The following is a 16,520-nucleotide window of genomic DNA, read 5'->3' on the forward strand; positions in this document are numbered from 1 at the left end:
TGGGAGGGAGAGCAAACAAAGCTTGTGTTAAAGTTCTACATTACCTGGTCCTGCGATCTTGTTGTTTGATGCAGAGTAGTTCAAAACTTACAAGTTTACTTGTAAATAAAATTCTTTTAACAAGAATCATTGGGTTCTTTCTTTTAAAGAGATGTCTGGTTTGAAAAGTTACCAACCTTCCCTGTAAATATCTTAACCTGGTTGACAAGTAGACACTTGACAACATCCTGAAGGCACTGGGGAAGTGAATCCTTGTTCTTGGTTCAGTTCTGAAGGAGACTGCCATAGAGTCATTCAGTGTGGAAGCAGGCCCTTTGGCCCAACTGGTCCATGCTGACCAAGAAACCTACCCAAGTTAGTCCCATTTGCCAGCATTTGGCCCATAACCTTCTAAATCTTTCCTATCCTTATACCTGTCCAACTATCTTTTTAAAGTTGTTATTGAAACTGCTAATAATTCTAATTTGAACAATTGTTTGCCTTGGTACTAAAGTACAATCAATGATTATTTGAGGCTTATTGAGTAGCAGAAGCAATTGAATCAGAGAGTTCTTGTGTTTGGTCAAAGAATCATGTGGTAATGGTGCTAGTGTAAAAAATGGCATTGAGGTCAGGGTTATCAGCAGTGTTATTAAATGGAGAAGCGGGCACAAGGGACTGATTTTGTACATTTACAGTCTATTATGTTTGTTGTGAGGTTACTCTTGTATTCTACTTTCCTATTCCTTATCAATTTTCTGGTGTTCCTTTGCTGAATTTTGAATTCATCCCCATCATCGGGTTTACAACTTTTGACCACAGTGAGAGCCTTTTTCTTTGATCTAGTACTATCTTTAACTTGTTAGCTGCATCTGGATTACTTTTCCTGTTGCTTTTTGTGCCTTAAATGGATACTAATTTGTTATAAATTATATATTTTTTAAATGTGTAGGCTATTTACTGCCACAATTTTTATTACAGTTTGCCATAGCTGATTCACAGCTCATACTTTTGCAGTTTGCTTTGTCTAGATTTAAGATGCTGGTTTGAAATTGAACTAAATCACTTTCAATCTCTATATAAAATATCATATGCTTAAAGACCCCTTAACTGCCGTATTATTTACGTCTTTCTCATTATACAATTCTAGATCTAAAATAGCCTGTTCCCTTGTTGATTCCTCAACATACTGAACTAGAAAAGCATCTCTTACACTGAATTCATCCTCCATGCTGTTATTGCTAAGCATACGAGAAGTTGAGCTTTACATCCAGAATACGTAGGTCCATTATCAATTTGACCACATTGCCCTCTGTGAAAGGTTCAGGCAAAATGCTGGAAAATGTGGACCACCTCGTATCTAAGGAGTCACCTCCTGGTGAAGGCAGACTTTGCATTTAACGTGCCAGTACAATCTTTGGTTGATTGAGGAAAAGCATATTTGAAGATCAAGACTTCAAGACCTGATGCAAAACTCATGGTCTACTGAGCAACAATGATTCCTGCCTTCCCATATGCTTTTGAGACCTGGACTACCTATCGCAGGCATCTCAAGCACTGAAAAATACCACCAACCTTGTGTCTGCAAAATCCTCCAAATCCACTGGAAGGGCAAGTGAATTGATGTCTGTGCCCTCTGGCCAACATCCCTAGCACTGTGGTCCTAGTTACACTCAGCTATCTTGGGCCTGACAGCATATTCCTGAAGCAGACACTTTATTCCATGCTCTGTCACGGGAAGAGATTACTAGGCAGGCAGAGGAAAAGATTTAAGGATGTGCTCAAAGCCTCCTTGAAGAAATACAATGTTCCTACTGACTCCTGCAATTTTTTGGCCCGCGATCACTCAAAGTGGAGAAGGGGTATCTGGGATAGTACTGAGAACTTCAATGCCATGCATTGAGAGCACACAGAGGCCCTATGTAAGTGGCAGGAGGAGCAAGACCAGGAGGAAACTAGCCACCACCTGGCCCATCCATTGAAGAGTTAGTGGTTTCCACATTGGTCTCTTTAGCCTCCTCAGAACCCACAATGAGAGCCTATCTCAGTAGAAGAAGAATGGTTCACTTATGCCTCTCAGGGAGGATATAATGGCCTTGGAATAGGCACAGTGTAGATTGTCCAAAAAAAAATGGAGCTTAACTAGTCAAATTATGAAGACAGGTTGTACTAACATCTTGCACTTCCTTGATTATAAGGGCTTAGAAGGTCATTGACTGATGTATTTCATGTGACAAAAGGAGTCCGTAGTGTAAATAGAAGAAACTGTTGTTGCTGGTAGACGGATCCAGAAGAAATCAACTTAAAATTAGAGCCAGGGTGCTCGGGAGTGAAATCAGGAAGCACTTCTTCTTTCAAAAGATGGTAGTGATCTGAATTTCTGTTTCCCAAACAGCTGTGGATAAATCGCAGGACTGGGGCTGATAGACTTTTGTTAAGTAAAGGTAGCAAAGCATACAGACAGAATAGATTCTGGCTACCCAACCCAAGCTTAGTGGGACTTGGCTATCTGTGTTGAGCTCAATTTGGATTGATTCTTCATTCTAGTAAGGTACCTGAGTTCATGTTGGATTGGGTAGTGTCATACAGTGCCAAGACAGCTTGGCTCAGTACTTTACCTAGATCAGGAAGGGCTGTTTATGTCCTCTGCTTTTGATCAACATTTGGTGGTGTATCTCCAAGAGATCAATACCACGTTTGAATGTATGTACTTATAACACTGATCACATTGGATTGGATATAGATAAAATAATGGACTTGGGCTCAGGTCTGGTTCAAATTAGGTGTAGTTGGGTTGGCTTTGGTTTGGGCTTTAACTTTATGCCCAATCATATCTCTACAGCAAAAACATTTCATGGTCTTAAAGTACAGATCAACTAACTGAATGGTGAAATGGGCTCAAGAGGTTGAATGCCGCCCTCCTTTAATGTATCACACAATGCTCACATTTTGGTTATATCAAGTTATTTTGAGTAAATTGATCATTAGGTTAAGTTTGGAAACTACTTAACTGTGAAGCTCACTTTAATTTGCCAATTTTGCTTGCAATCTTTTTTGATTCCAAGATTTTATTTAACTTCAAAAATGATACAATCATTGGACCATGGAGTTCAGAGGCTGTACCTTTAACAGTGTATGTTGGCTTGTCTCTCTTGTTATTCTGGGCATCATTAGTATCCAAAAACTCCTAAAACTTAACATGTCAACAGGAAATTTTAAAAAAACTGCCTTAACTAACATTGAGTATATTTCAACTTTGATATTGAAAGGAGCTGGTAATAATGAAACTGTCAATTTAGCCTTAGAACTTCCTCATTAATTTAGCCAGTAACATCAGTATGTAATTGAACAGTAGCTTACACTTATGTGGCTTTTGCAAGATTCTGGAACAGGTTTGGATGCAAGCCTTTCAAATCCTTTGATTGCAGTTACGCTGTGCACCAGCCACACTGTTTTCCCTTGACAGTATTCAGCATTTTTCTCAAATGAATCCAGTCCTCTGGGCTTAACCACCCTTCACTTTAACCTCCAATGATTACGGCCCTCCCCCATACTGCCCTTCCCATGTAAGGAAATGTTTCTGATGACTGTGCTAATAATTTTAATACTAAATTTCAGGATGGGGATATGGCTAGTATTTATCATCCATCCCCAGCAGGCTGAGAAATGTTATATTCTCTTATAACATAGAATATGGCCATTTGGCCCATCAAGACAATGCCGGCTCTCAGAGCAATCCTATTCCCCCCATTTATTTCCCTGTAACCCATTCTCTCTGTGATGCCCATTAACTTCCTGCTATAATGAAGTGTGATTTACAGTAACCAACTAATCTACCAACCAGCTCATCTTTGGGATGTGGGAAGTAGCTGGAGCACCTGGGGGAAAACCACAAAGTCACAGAGAGAACGTGCAAACTCCACACAAACAGCACTGAAGGTCAGGACTGAACCTGAGTCACTGGAACTGTAAGGTACCAGCACTGCTTGCTGCACCACTGTGATGATGAGTCTTCTCATTTAACTATTGTCAACCTTATTCTTTGTGGCTTTTGATAAAATCAGCAGTCAATGGCCAACTACCTTGGATAGTGACTGGTTAAGAACAGCTAGTTTCCTTTCTTTAAAGCCATTTGTGAAGCAGTTGGGTTTTTATGATAACCCAACAGCTCCTGAACACTTTCAACAGTTTAAACTGAATTCAAATCCTTAAACTACCAGGGTTTTGACCTGAAACATTGACAGTTCCTTTCCAGCAGATTGTTTGTTGCTCCTTAAACTATGAGAATTGGATTTGAATTTACATTCCATGAATTTTTAATCCAAACTCTGAATTATCGGTGCGCTTGAGTTGTGTTCTCCCATGTTACTACCATGTCTAGTGTCAGAATCAGAAGCAAGTTTATTATTACTGACTTGTACGTCATGAAATTTGTTGTTTTGCAGCAGCAGTACAATGCAAAGACATAAAAATTACTATAATAAAATAAATAAATAGTGCAATAAAAGGGAATAATGAAGTAATCTTCATGGGTTCATGGACCGTTCAGAAATCTGATGGTGTAAGAACTGACAAATTCTGACTCACCGTGAGTATTACTGCACCAAGACTGACAGCAACTCTTCATGTTGGATGTCCAGATTCATGGCAACATGCAGTCCCTGTGAAACAGAACAGAAAATGCATCTGTGGAGAGCGAAACAGAGTTCAATGTTTCCGGTCAATGGCCTTTCATCAGAGCCTTGTGCTCCATGTGCAGGGGTCAGCATCATCAAGATATGAGGGCAGAAAATTAGATTAAATTAATTGGACATACAAGTGTGTGTATTTCTGGTAACTGAGAGTGGCTTTAGGTGTGTTCCTGGTACATTTGATAGTTGGTAATTGGTTTATTATTGTCACATGTACCAGCATACAGTGAAAAACTTAGTTTTGCATGCCATCCATACAGATCATTCCAAAACAAGTATATCAAGGTAGTACAGAGGGAAAACAATAACAGAATGTAGAATATAGTGTTACAGTTACCATTACAGAGAAGGTGCATTAGTTTCAAAAAACTGAATGGCTCATCTGGAGATCTTTTCTGTACAAAGTCCAGAGCAGTTGTGACTGAAGTCATAGATCACATACACAACAAATGGAGATGGAAAAATAGGCTGCTAACACTGAAGACAGTCGTAACAAGCTAAGGTATGCCTTATTGAACATCCTGGGAGGATAATCAGTGAAGAGCTGACCTGCACAGACCCCAGCTTCAATCCCAGGTTTTTGTTGAGTTAGCTAATGTCACTGGAATTTTAGAGGCAGTTGCGATTGGATGCAACTCCCCTAGGTTAGAGAGTAAAAACACCCAGATTCCATGCTTTCGCAATTCATTGTCTTGATCCCTATTTGGTAACTCTTCCTGGAAAAATACATATTTGCCATCACCACTTAGCAGTGATGCTTTCATGATCATGCCCATATCAACATCCACTGTCAAAGCTCACATGTAAATAGTGGATAATCACTTGGGAGAGGTTGCAAATGGCCATATCAATGCAAGAGATCAGTGCATTCCAAGCAGGAACAGTGAATAACAGCAACAAAGCAAAAATATTCATATAAAAGGAAGATGGTAGAGCTTGAAGTTGTTGTACTGTAGGAACATACTGTATGGCTTCCTTTCTACCATTTCCCAAGTGGATTATTCTCATGGAGCTGACAATCAAAATCAAATTGCAGATGCTGGAAATCTAAAATAAAAACAGATAATGCTGGAAATACTCAACAGGCCAGGCCACTTCTCGTTAGAGTTATAGAACACAAAGCTACTGAGTCCGGTAATCCTAGAGCATGGAGCCCACGAAGTCTATTGCCAACCATCAACCAGCCACTTACACTAGTCCCTTTTATTCTCCCACATTCCCATCAACTTCTTCCCCCCCCCCCCCCCCAGATTCTACCACTCACCCACACACTAGGGGCAATTTACAGTGGTCAATTAACCCACCTACCCGCACGTCTTTGGGATGTGGGAGCAAACTGGAGCACCCGGGGGAAACCCACGCAGTCAAAGGGAGAATGTGTAAACGCCACACAGACGGCATCTGAGGTCAGGATTGAACCTGGATATCGACACTGGAAGGCGGTGGTTCACCTAGCTGCACTACTGTGCTCCCCTAAATTCACTGGACAAATGAAAAGCATAAAAATGCAAACGTATCCACAAGTGAAGTAGATTTGCATAGTTGTTTAAAAGAAAAGGAAAAGATAAACTGAAGAAAGATCTTGACCCAAAGTGTCACTTCCCTCCACAGATGCTGCCTGACCCACTGAATTCCTCCAGCTTAATATCAGTACTAGGCAAATTAGCAAGATCAATTCTAAAGACCAGCATAAGCCGGAATTTAGAAATGCACAGACTAATCAGCAACAGTCTGCATGGATTTGCTAAGGGGAGGCAACAAGGAAGGTCAGTGAGGCAGTGCATTAGAAGTAATCTTCATGGATTTCAGCCATGATTTTGACAAGGGTACACAAACAGTAAAAGCCTATGGGATCTGAGGGAGAGCGGCAAATTAGATTCAAAGTTGGAGGAAACAACAGGTTGACAGGCACTTTTACATCTGGATGTCTTTTTTTTCAGAGGGATTCTGGATCCCTTTTGTTTGTAGTATATGTTAATGATTTAGGCTTAAATGTAGGGAGCTTGATAATAAGTGTGCAGATGATCCAATATATTGGCTATTACTAGACTGCAGGAGGAATGAACTGGCCAGTTGGACAGAAAAGTGATAAGGGTGCAATAAGGCAAGGGGCCTAGCACAGGTACAGTTAGAGATGGAAAATGCTGATACTGCCAGCAATGTTGACACCTCATGAACAAATAAATAAAAATTTATCTTGTGACTCTTTGTGCAGTAACATCCAGAGTAATTGATGGGAAACTCAGAAAAGGTTCTTCTTAGAGATTCACGCAATACACACAAGATCAAATAAGTCTTATGCGATGTCACGAAGATACAAGACTGCAGATGCCGGAATCTGGAGCAACAAACAAGATGCTGGAGGAACTCAGGCGGGTCAGGCAGCATCTGTGGAGGGAAATGGACAGTTGACGTTTCGGGTCGAGACCCTTCATCTGGATGTCTCATTCATTCACACCACATTGTTTCCGACCTTAAGAGTAAAGTGAAACTAGTTTAAAAAACATTTACACACTTACAAGTTTAATTGATCAATTGGTTTTCAAGTTCTCTTTGACCTTTGTGACTCTCCTGGTGTTGCTTATGTTGCCCTTGCAGACTCAACAGCTTGGACTCACTTCCTAGCTAGCTTTTCTAAATCATTGTTTATGCTCGGTCAATAAACACACCTACAAGCTACAGTCTTCATGTTTTTAATAGGCAAGTACTCCAAGTTTAATCTGTACACCACAATGCTTAATTAATGTTATTTAGGTTACCAGTCAATTGGCATGCATTTACACTATTCTGCTTCCTTGTTCCATGGGCGTAACTACTCTGCCATGCTATTTAATGATTTGTAAACGACCTGTAACATCTGTGATGAAGGGCTTTACATCTCATCCAAACATGTCCAAACCTCTCAAAGTATACCCAAATACTTGTTTTCATATTACATTCTTATGCATTAATCTTGCTAACTCCAGCAATGTTATAGGAAAATCATCTTGTACTGCCTGTAAGATGTATATTGTGTTTCTATGTTTGCACTTTTCAAAAAGCAACTCTTATAGTGTGTCCATTGGTGAAAGCGACAACGGAATGCCTCAAACTTCCCTCCTAGATGACTACTCAAGTATCTGGAGTGGAGTATGAATCCAGTACAATTTGATTGAGAGGTGAGCGTATTACCATGGCCGTGTGTTGGATCGTGTAATGGAAAATGTTGAGGAATGGAGTGGAAGAGACCATTGAGTTGGATGACATCTGAATATTGAAGCAAGTAAACCAAATAGTCACAAATGTAGGTTTGATGGAAGCCATGTGTTAGCAACTTATCTATAAATGAATGGTGCAAAAAGTTATCAAAAAATGAGAATTTTAAATGGCTTTAGTTAGTGAATAAGGAAGCAAAAGGGGCAATTTTCTAATCAGTGAAAGAAAATGTGAATTTCCAAGGTTGAATGTATCTTTGTGATTTTGAGGTCCGTTATTCCAGTGGAGTTGCCAGTAACTTTGTATCTCAGTTTAACCGAGGCACTTCCCCTTTAGGAAGTGAATATGCTGATTTTTTGGATTGTCACAAATGATACTCAAACCTAACAAGACTTGTTATTGTATAGATTTAAACCACAACAGCCATAAGAAATACCCAGATTCATATGATCTCACCAGAGAAAGAGGCCATTTGGCTCATTGTGCCTGTGTGAGCTCTTTGGTAGAGCTCTCTAATTAATTTTGCTGCTGTGTTAATTTTTAGTCATTTTTTTTAACCACAAATCCCTTGTGAAATTTACTGTTCAGTTGGCCTTCACCATCCTTTCAGGCAGATTGCAAACTCTTGCCTAATTCTTTTTTACTTTGTATCATCTCTGGTGCTTTTGCCAGTAACATTAAATCTCTTCTCTGGTTACCAACCTTTCTGCCATTGGAAACAGTTTTAAATTGGTAAATTGGTTTATTATTGTCACATGTACCGAGGCACAGTGAAAAACTTTGTTTTGCGTGGCATCCATGCAGATCATTTCATCACATCAGTTCATCGAGGTAGTACAAGGGAAAACAATAACAGAATGCAGAATAAAGTGTTACAGTTACAGAGAAAGTGCAGTGCAGGCAGACAATAAGGTGCAAGGCCATAACAAGTAGATTGTGAGGTCAAGAATCCATCTTATCACACAAGGGGACCGTTTAGTAGTCTTATAACAGCGGGATAGAAGCTGTCCTTGAGCCTAGTGGTAATAGCTTTCAGGCTTTGTTTCTCCTTCTCTACTCGTATAAATCGTCTAAAATCCATGATTTTAAACATTACTATCTAAATCTGCTCTTTTCTGAGATCAACTCATCTTCTCTGGTTTCTACATCATCTCCAGTACTGTTCTAATAAATCTCATCTGTACCCTCTCTAATGTCCTAGTTTAACATAACTTGCTTGTTTTGCATCCTTTGGTCCTATAAAGCCAACAATTCCATCCTATTTTTTAAGTTTCTCAACTTGTCCAACCACAAGGTTAATGTAGATGCCTCTGTTCCTGTACTTCCTTGAGAATGGTAGTATCTAATTCCAAGGTCTGCAACACTCTCCAGTTGGTAGGTGTTTCTTTCCAGTCTTCCCGGGAATCTTTGACATGGTCACGAGGCCCAAGAATTTATCCCACTTCTCTCCTGAGCAAGCTAAATCTCTAACTGGCACAGTGGTTCAGCTGGTAGGTCCAGAGACCCAGGTTCGATTCTGACTTCGGGTGCTATCTGTGTGGAGTTTGCATTTGCTCCCTGTGGCTGCATCAGGGTGCTCCATTTTCCTCCCACATGCCAAACATGTGTGGGTTGGTAGGTTAATTGGCCACTGTAAATTGCCCCTAGGGTCCTGGTGACTTGTAGAATCTGGGAGCAGAGATGACAATATGGGGGGAATTAAAAAAAAGATAGGATAAGTTAAATGGGTCCTTGATGGTTGGCATGAGTTGGTGGGCCGAACGGCCTGTTTCTGTGCTGTATGATTCTATGACTGACTCTATAATATCCAGTTTGGGAACAGCCAATCAGCACTCATCCTACAGTCCATAATTTGGATGCTCAACCTAAGCGAGGGTTTCAGGGACATTGAGTCACTTCATCCATGTGTGGCCCTGAAGCAGGAAGACTCTGTCTCGTGTGAAATAGTTTGAGGCAGAAAGTAGTGAGCAGATAATCTGGTGATGGCATAAGGCGAGTGAGGAGATGTTGTGTGAAACGGTTCTTTGACATCTTGAAGGTAGAGGAACACTGAACACAGTCTTTGTAATTTAAAAATGGTTTATTAACAAAGACAATCGCGGGGACAGAATGAATGGGAACAGATGCACACTCACACACTCTCAAGCAGGAGATCATGAATGTGAAGGGAATCGCAACAGGGGTGAGGTGCACACATACACACGCACAATAACTGGGTACAAATGATCAAGGAACAAACAATACAATGTTTGAACACCCTGATTCTGGACATTGGCTCTTTGGTCTCAGGAGTCCTTAACTAACTGCCCTGAAGTAGTGCACAGCTTAACATCCTCGGAGACAGAGAGGGAGAGAACCAAACATGCAACACTTTTATACTGCTGGGGGGCGGGGTGGTCCAGCAAGGACAAAGGTGTTTTAAATGGGCCAATGGTTAGGTGTGCCCAGGACAAAGGTGCTCGCAAAGACCAATCTAAGTGGTCCAACAAGGACAAATGTGTTTACCTAATGGGGTGGAGCCAAACCTTGATTGACAGTGGTGTTGCTTTCAGCCATGTGCTCAATGGTGTCATCCCAGCCAGAGGGGTCAGTGTTGTCACGGTCACATGACAGCCATGACCTTTTACACTACAGGAGGTTATCCTAGTTACACCAGAGGCTTGGGTAATGGCTCACTACCAGTCAAACCCGGTGGCTTCATTGAGACTCACAGTGCAGTCCTGAGAACTTTGACAGGCTCACCCAAGACAGCCTGAGCCACTGGTTTGCAGTAATAGGATGTTTATTCAACATTCCCAGCACAGTGTCCTGTTGCTTTTACAGGTATAGACATAAGTTTGGGAACCAAGCCTGGGCGGGTGGTGGGGAGAGAAGAGTGTTGGGGTGGGACCAAGGTGGGAAGTGAAGGAGGGGAGGCGGAATTAAATCAGCCAACCAGAACTGTGCCTGACATGGTACCATAACACTGAAAACAACAACCTTCACTAAGGAGACCCAGGAGAGAGTGATGCAAACTGTGATACAATTACAGCTAATATTTTAATTTTTACATTTACCACATAAATTAAGAAAATTGTATTGTTTTAAGAAATTTAATTTAATTGGTAAGGCAGTAAATAATTCAAAATCAGTGGTGCTTGGATTAAAAAAGCAAATTGTGTCTTCTACTGATACTTCAATATTTCCATACTTTCTTATAACATAGGAGTCCACTTGGCCCAATGTATCTATGGCAGCTCACAGAGCAATCCCATTCCCCACTACTTTTCCCTGTGAACTATTCTCCCCAAAATCCCATCAATTTCCCTCAGATTCTACCACCCAGTTACACTAGGAGCAGTTAACCTTGCAACCTGCACACATTTGGAATGTGGGAGGAAACCTGAGCAGTCAGGTGAAACCCATGCAGTTACGGAGAGAATGTGTAAACTCCATGGATGCAGACAGTGCTGGTGGTCAGGATTGAACCCTTGTTACTGAAGCTGTGCAGCAATGGTTCAACTCACTGTGCTGCCTATATATAGCAACTATACAAATAATTTCAAGTAAATTATGCTGTTTAATAGATAAAAGCACCAATCATAATTTCCAGCATTTTAAATAAAGAAATCACTGTTAGCATGTTGTTGTTTGTCAACAATTAAAACAGAAGATAACCTACTAATAAACTCTAGCTTTTGTGCCTTCATGTATGCAACTCAAAATAAAAGTTATCTGGTAATGAATAGTTAAAATAAAACATGTTACACATGAATGAGCCTCAGAAGTGACGTGGATTCTCAGTCTCATTCTCCCTGCAAAAAAGGTCTCACAGTCCTGTTCAAAGCCCTTTGTTCTGGTAAATAATTTTAAAATTCTCCTGATGAAAGGTGAATCAATGAACTTAGGAAAGATCTCATCCCTGCTGCATGCAGAGTTGGTTGATTTTGATTAGGTCTCCATTTAGTGGATGTTAAAGTCGCCCCACTGCCATTGGGTGTGAGGAAAACAATTAGCAAGGGTTCCATGTCGTGACTGCTTTGTAGATTTCCTTTTTGGAGAGAGAGCATGTGCAAAGGTCAGGGAAATAGTCACTTCTATGAGGTTGCGGGCAGTTTCTGTGACTTCTGTAGATATCAAAATAGAATTTACAGCAGGCAGAATGCTGTCTGCTTTATGACAGGATTTACTGTGAAGTTTCTATTCATAGCAATTGCTCAACCTTTCCACTCTCTAATCCCCTCTCAGGACCCAGCCACCACTTCCGCTTTGGAAGTGCTTGATGAAATATGATGACCTGTAAATTGTGTTTACTCAGAGTAGCTTTGCGTGTTAAACCGTTCTTCACAGTGACAGCACGGTTCTCTGGGCTGCTGCAGTCACTGAAAATTCATTCAGATACAGGCCGTGCCCATGTAACAAACATTTTACAGACGTCCACTAATCAGTTCTGTCCACGTCAGAAAATGCACAAAAATCAGATATAGTAACCATACCTCCACAGTATTGTAATGAATGGCATCAAGAGCACATAAGACTGATAAGAAAGAACAATTACTAAAAGTGGAGAGAGAGAGGAAATTAGTTCTGTTGTTTGTAAGAACAAACTTATTTAAGTACATTGTACTTTCAAATTTAGGAATATTATGGGTGCTCGTTCATATGTAAAAGTGTCCATAAGTCGGGTCTTCGTAATCCGGGGATGGCCTGTACTTCGTTTCAGTTTTTTTTATGTGTTTGTAGCATCATTTATGTTCTTGTGTAACTGCACCACAATAGCCTGCTACATAGGATGTGAATCTTGCTGGGAAGACCATCAGTTATTCCCTACCAACAATGCCTATGAATTGAGTGTCTTGTTAGACCGTCAGAGGGCAGTTACTTTGCAAAGGTTTTGAAGTCCAGGTTAAGGATGGCAGATTTTTTCCCCTTGTGAACAAGGTGGGCTTTTATGACAATCTAGTAGTTTCATGATCACCATTACTGACGCTGGCTTTGTATTCCAGATCTACCTAATTAACTGAATTAAATCTTCTAGCTGTCCACATGGAATTGGAATTGGTTCACTATTGTCACATGTACCGAGGTACAGTGAAAAACTTGTCTTGCATACCGTTCATACAGATCAATTCATTACACAGTGCCTTGAAGTAGTACAAGGTAAAACAATAACAGAATGCAGAACAAAATGTAACAGCTACAGAGAAAGTGCAGTGCAGGCAGACAATAAGGTGCAAAGTCATAACAAAGTAGATTGTGAGGTCAAGAGTCCATCTTATTGTACTAGGGAACCGTTCAATAGTCTTATAACAGCAGGATAGAAGCTGTCCTTGAGCCTGGTGGTACATACCTTCAGGCTTTTGTATCTTCTACCTGATGGGAGAGGGGAGAAGAGAGAATATCCCGGGTGGGTGGGGTCTTTGATTATGCTGGCTGCTTCACCGAGGCAGTGAGAATTTATCTATAATAATGATGACCTGGAGGAGAGGCTGGTTTCCATGATGTGCTGAGCTGTGTCCACAACTTTCTGCAGTTTCTTGCTGTTACGGGCAGAACAGTTGCCATACCAAGCCGTGATGCATCCAGTTGGGAAGTTTTGTACGGTGCATCGATAAAAATTGGTGAGGGTTGACATAGTGTGATAGCTTTGGGCTCTTAGCCCCATTACTCTGGAACATTGATCCAGGTGTGATATTAACCAAATGCAGAAAGAATAACAATGTTTATCCATTTGTAGATGTGGTGGGGACTAGCAATCAGTCAAACAGCCCAAACAATCTGCTGGCCATTTTGTTATGCACTCCATCATTCTTCTTATGAATCCTTTCTCTATCATAGTCCCCATCTTTGTCCTCTGTATAACCTCTTCTGGGGAGTTGCACCCACCAGTAGTAGTACCATAGCATAGTGGAGAATGCTATGTGCCTCATTATGATTTGGTGCTGCAAAATGCCAGCTGCTTCTCAAAATTCATTGCTTATTGTCCTGACCCCAGTGCTTCTGGAAGTGGTCTGGGATCCACTTTTTGTGTAACAAAAAGCATGCATGAAGATTGGCCAAGAAAGTCCTGCATCACACTCACTCAGTAACCGCAGTGAGCAATAAGGAACAAAAGCACAGCCAATACTAGTGAAAGTCACCAGGAAGAGAGTGAGCATGGATGAAAATTAACAAAATAATCATTCAAAGTTATGAAAACAAATGTTCTATCAGAGTATCTTTTTGATAGTAACCTAGTGCACAATAAAATTTGTTATATCCAAAACATATGTTACATCTTATCAGTGATGTTCCCAACAGATCCACAGTTTGCCTCAACATATATATCAATGTTGAAGTAGGTAAGGTCACGGCTCTTGGCATTGAAGTCTGAAGAATGTAAGAAGCAGAGGCAGGAATAGACCAGGTGGTACTTTGAGCTACTCAGCAACTCAGTAGGATCATGACTGATCCTGTGCCTCAAGTCCACACTCCGGCCTATCTCCTGATCTCCTGGCATCTATCAATCTACTAGGCCTTGAACACCCTTGGCAACTGAACCGTCACAGACCTCTGAAGGAGAGAATTCCAAAAATTTACCAGCATCTGTATCAGAGTTTTCTCCTCATCTTAGTCCTAACTTCCTGCCCAGCCACATCCCCTCACCCATTTATCTGGAGGCAATGTACAATAGTTCTAGCCTCTCCTCTAACACAAAACAGCCTCTTGACATATGTTATGTCAATCCCTCTCAGAACCTTGTACATCTCAATGACATCATCTTTCATTGTTCCAAACTCCAGTGAGTAGAGACCAAGCTTTCTCAACCCATGTTGCACAGTGGCACAGCTGGTAGAACCGCTGCCTCACAGCTCCAGCGACCTGGGTTCAATCCTGACCTCCGATGCTGTCTGCTTGGAGTTTGCACGTTTTCTCTGCTATAAGTTTCCCGTAGTGTAGGGGACTGGTAGAACCTGGGGGAGATGATGGGAATGTGGGGAGAATAAAATAGGATGTGTAAATGTAGGCTTAATAGTAAAACTCAGTGGGCTAGCTTACATGCTTAAATGACTCTCCTTAACAGGACGTCCACCTCATTCCCAGGAATTGTCACTGAGGAAATCATGGGTAAAGTGACCTTGTTCCAAAAATAGCCACTTCCCCCTGTAATGTACACTCAGTCTTCTTGTAGCCAAGAAAACAGGATAACTTAAATTTCCTGCACTATTGTTCATTTATCATGAAGTCTATCACACTTTAATAGCTCTTTCTGAACTGTCAGTGACCAATGTACAAAGGGGGTTTGGGGGTGGGGGGGGGGGTTAGTGGAAGAAAATCAAAAGAGACAGAATAATGTGGTCAAGCTCAGTGCAAGGATTCATCCGTAATTCCCTCCTTGAAAGTCACAGATTTTCCTTCCAAGTAGTTCATCTGATAGCACGTAATGCTGTATCTAAGCCACAATGTGCCCAGTGTGATTTCCTCCAATCGGACTGGGTAAGGTGATCTCAGCCAGAGGGGCAGTTTCGGTCCACACTTTGAACAGGAGCGTTAGTCCAATGCTTCTTGATTCACTCGTGCTGATTTCCACTGGTGCAGCAGGTTGGAGCTTTAGATCACAATGGCACTGTGCACTCACACTGGCCAATGTTGCCATATAAAACAAGCAGTATGGGTCAGGGTGATGAGTTTAACACAGCTGTCAGCACTCAGCAGCACTGAATTGTGACAGGTCTGCAACTGTTACTGGGCACTCTCTACCAAGCGGTGGCACTGCTGCAAGTGCTGGGGTGCCGACTGCCCAGTGGGAAAGGTTACACTGCCCCAAATGAGGAATATGAGAAGGGAGCATACATGGTATGGCTGCAGATGCACGACCAAGTGGCTGGTGGATTGTCCGGCCAGTTTGACGGATTGCACAAGAGCATGGAAGAGTTGTCATCAACTTCGTCTAGAGGTTCACGCAGAGCTCACTCTATACTCTGTCTGGTCTGGAAGAAGTAGATGTTAGGTGGCTTTTACACCCTTGTGGAGCAGTGGCTGATGAAAAAGGCTTCTGCTTCCATAGAGGCCCAGCTCATTGCAAAGTCATCAGAGCTTGGTGAAGCCTCAGGCTGGTCCAACTAGAGCTTCACTTCCAGTCCTTGTGGGAATAGGTGACCGTTATAAGAACAGACGGAAATAAGAGCAGGGGTAGGTCATTCGGTCCCTAATGCCTGCCCACCATTGAATATAAGCATGGCTAGTCAGCCCTGGGCCTCATCTCCTACTCTCTGCCTGTTCCCCATAGCCTCAATTCCCTGATCCTTCAAAAAAATTATGTACTGCCTCTTTAAATACCTCCAATGATCTAGTCTTCATTATCCCCGGGGTAAAGAATTCTAGGGACTCCCCACCCTCTGTGAGAAGAGGTTCCTGTGCATCTCAGTTTTAAGTGACCACTAATGAAAAACCAGAGAGAAGCAGCGAGGTAATCTGGGACCTGCAGATAAGGAGCTTGTTGTTTGCCTGACCTCAGAAGAATTCCATTGGCATGACGGAACATGAAGTTGATGCCCTCCCTCAGAATGACAGCATTTTTCTTCCCACCTCTGGTCTTCAGGCAATGACCTCACCCCCACCCCCAACTCAGACAGAACCCCCTCATGGTGAGATACCAGCTCTTCCAGGGTAAGAGGCCATCAGGGTCATCAATCA

The sequence above is a fragment of the Pristis pectinata genome, chromosome 29 (assembly GCF_009764475.1).
Source record: "Pristis pectinata isolate sPriPec2 chromosome 29, sPriPec2.1.pri, whole genome shotgun sequence".
Taxonomy (NCBI): domain Eukaryota; kingdom Metazoa; phylum Chordata; class Chondrichthyes; order Rhinopristiformes; family Pristidae; genus Pristis; species Pristis pectinata.